Source organism: Schistocerca nitens, chromosome 3 (assembly GCF_023898315.1).
Source record: "Schistocerca nitens isolate TAMUIC-IGC-003100 chromosome 3, iqSchNite1.1, whole genome shotgun sequence".
NCBI classification, from domain to species: Eukaryota; Metazoa; Arthropoda; class Insecta; order Orthoptera; family Acrididae; genus Schistocerca; species Schistocerca nitens.
This window is the reverse complement of record NC_064616.1, coordinates 182021650-182025276: the sequence shown is the minus strand read 5'-3', so window position 1 is coordinate 182025276 and position 3627 is coordinate 182021650. Positions and strand designations below refer to the sequence as shown.

General features: G+C 38.5%; 1 non-coding gene across 1 annotated transcript; it reads right to left on the bottom strand.

Annotated features, from left to right (window-relative positions):
- Positions 1-487: 487 nt before the first annotated feature.
- Positions 488-558, bottom strand: Trnat-agu (transfer RNA threonine (anticodon AGU)). Its single transcript has one exon. It is a non-coding gene; the product is annotated as a tRNA-Thr (tRNA).
- Positions 559-3627: the final 3069 nt, after the last annotated feature.

Genomic DNA, 3627 nt, shown 5'->3' with positions numbered 1-3627 from the left:
TACAAGGTATGTTTCCTTCTATATTGGAATTGTACTTACCTATCAGTGTATATGGTCTGAAGATGGTAGTTTTTTGGCTGAAATCAGTTGCAAACTTTTAATAAATGTTCTATTGGGATCAAAACTGTTTTAAGTTTAATTTTAAGAACTTTTTATGATTCCCTCTTGTAAGTCAAAAATACCTGTCCCAATTCATGCTGTCCTTCTCTGTATACAGTCTACATTCCCTCATATATGTGAGTGATTTCAGTTGTTACCCATTGAATTTGTTGTTATAGGATACTATGCTTTTGCATTTCTTATCTCTCTTTCTCTTTCCTCACCCCCCCCCCCCCCCTTCCCTCCAGAAATCTGCTGTATAAGGGTGAGCATACAGCACAGAAAAAAATGACAATTAAGAACCACACTGGACATACGGGTTCATTTGAAAAATAAGTCACCTGATTATAATTTTCTTTCTTACTCTAAAAATATATTAATTCATTTGCACCACGGCTGGGATTCAAACCCAGATCACCTGCTCACTAGGCAGACATGCTACCACTGCACCACCTTGGCACAGTGAGCTTACTCAACTGTGAGGACAACCCTGCAAGCCTCCCTCCTCAATCCCAATTCCTGTTGACTCCTCAGCTAACTTGGCATTTCTAGTTTAGGGGGAATACTAATTGGGCTGAGGCATGATACGGAACTGGGATTGAGGAGGGAGGCATGCCAGGGTTGGGTGAGCAGTTGTGCAAAGCCACTGTACCAGTGTGGTGTAGTGGTTAGTACATCTGCATAGTGAGGAGGAGATCCAGGTTCGAATCCTGGCCTCAGGACAAATTTTCATTTTTCACTTCAGTATGTATATGAACATCATTGATGTGATTCTGGTGTGAGGTGCTGGTGGTGGTAGTGGTCATGTGTGTATGTGGTGTGCTTGCATGTGTGAGTGTTGTTGTGTGTGTTTACTTTGATGAAGAAGGCTGTGGCCAAAAGCTGTATTGTGTTGTTGTGCCTGTCTGCAACTCAATGGGTCATGTTAACAGCAAGTAGCAATCGATACTTTTCCTACAGTTGTTGATATTCCAACCTGGAGTTTCATTGTTTGATAGATTTTCGAGAACTGAAATGGTCTCTGGAACCACATAGTTTTATTAGATCAAAACTGTTACTTCTCTTACTACACATAACAACTACCCCTAATCAAGACAATGCCTTTCTGTAAACTCTTCATTTTTACTGACTGTGTAAGAAAGATTAGTAACTGAAAATATTATCTGCTACACTCCATTCAGCTGAGATGCCGAGTCGCAGATAGCACAAGAAGAAGGCTGTCAGGAAGTGAGCTTTCGGCCAACTAGCCCTGTGTTGGAAATAGAAAACATACACACACACACACTTAAGCAATTGCAACTCACACACACATGACCACAGTCTCTGGCTACTGATGCCAGGCGCTGGCAGAGGTTAGGGTCTGTGTGTGCATGTTGTCTGTTTCCATTGAAGGCCTAATCGGCTGAAAGCTCATTTTCAGACAGTCTCTTTGCTGTGCCTATCTGTGACTCAGCATCTCAACTATCACGTGAGTACCGACTATCCTTTTCATAATATTGTTACATTCCATCCTGGTTGTTCCACTGTTTAAAGATCAACAATTATTTGCATCAACAGTTCCACATATATTTTAAAAGAAAATAATTGCACACCACTTGGATTGTGGGGAATGTTTTTCATAATATCAATAAGCTATATTACTCATAGAATTATTAAACTATGTAAAGAAAGTGAAACATCTGCTATTATATATGAATGGATATTGTTTTGAATACAATTATGTGCCAACCTCTGGAGGGAGATTCTCTACAGTAGGACTATATCAAAGTCCTCTTTCATTTGTACTACAATATTTAAAGGTCTTGGCTGCAATAAATGAAGGCTTCACAGTGTATGAATTCTATAAGTGAAACAGAATGTATAATCATGTAGCCATAACTGCTGATTTATGGTGGTTTACATAATCTATAGCATAATGTCTATTTCAGCCCTTCCATCCTTTATGATGATCTAATTTTCACAAATTTTTATGTAACAGTCAATGATACATAGTGCTATAAGGAACAATGATATGTGAATATACTGTAGCCATTTGGAAAATTTAAATTTACATCAGGGGAGGCCATTTATTACAGTTTTATTTCTGTGTTTGTCAAATGAGAAGTTATGTTATGTGTTAACGGTGAGTATGGAGTTTCAAGTATAGGATGAAGTACTGTACAATGTGTAGCCTGTAACTGTTTAGAAGTACTTAGTTAGTCTGCAACACACACATATCATAGATAAATAATTATCTCATACAATTTATCTTATCATTTCATGAAATCTGACAATAGTGTTTAATTAATGTTATGAATAAGATACCAGTAACAGTCTGGTGTTAAATGATATTGCCCCTACACCACTATCACCTATTTGTATTTTGAAGCTGCTACTCATGTCATCTGTGAGTTTCTGTGGTAACCTTGAATTTCTGCAATTTTGCAATGACCAGAGTTAGTTGCAAGCTTCCTAAGAGTGATGGAGGAAACAGTATGGCATCTATAGTGTTTGAGCCTGTGTCCAGCACTTTCACTGACTGCAATAAATCAAGGAAACTACTAGGTAAATGTTTACATTTCATTTAAACCATTGGAAAGTATATTAAATAAGGATACTGATATTACCACCAGGCGATATTAGGACCAATTGTTTTAATTTGTTAACCAGTAAATGTTATAGTTACTTCTGTCTGGCTGTCCAGAAAAAAAGAAATGGGAATGATGAGAGCATTGAAGATGTATGAAGTACCCAGATCAACAATTTGAGAGTACGTTGAAAGATGTGCAAAAGGACAAACTGAAAAGGAAACTACAGTTGTGAGACAGAAACTTGGAATGAAAAATGGAAATGAGCATAAAGCATTGAGGGCCAGGTGTCCCCCATTCGGGGAAGTTCGGCAGCAGAGGGCAAGTACTTACTGCATTTGATGCCACATTGGGCAACTTGGGCTTCAGAGATGGGGATGAAATGATGATGAAGGCAACACAACTCCCAGTCCCTGAGCGAAGAAAAATCTCCTGACCCAGCCGGGAATCAAACCCGGGCCCCTTGGCATGGCATTCCACCGCACTGACCACTCAGCTAACGGAGGTGGACACTTGGAAGGAAACATGTGATGACATGTGAAGTAGAGAAAGAACTGATGTAGTACTATGCAGAAGGGGAAAAGATTATTTTTGGTTGGACACATAAGGAGTTAAAGCTGATGGTGTTTGAGCTTGTCTTAAAGAACAATCTGCCTCGCCCATATTCTAAACCAGAAAATATGGCAGATTAAAAGTGGATTAACTTATTTTTGAAAAGAAATTGTTCCCAGTTAACAACAGGAACACCACCATCATTGACAAGAGCTGGAAACTTAGGCTTTATTCAACACAATGTGAAGTCATTTTTCTGTATTCTAAAATCAGAGCAGCTAAAATCAAGTGCAACCCTACCAGAACATTTAACATACACAAAACTGGAATCACAAGTGTCCAAAGCAAAAATTTGAAACTTATTTGTGTGAAAGGGAAATTGGCAATTTACAATGTCATTGGCAGATAG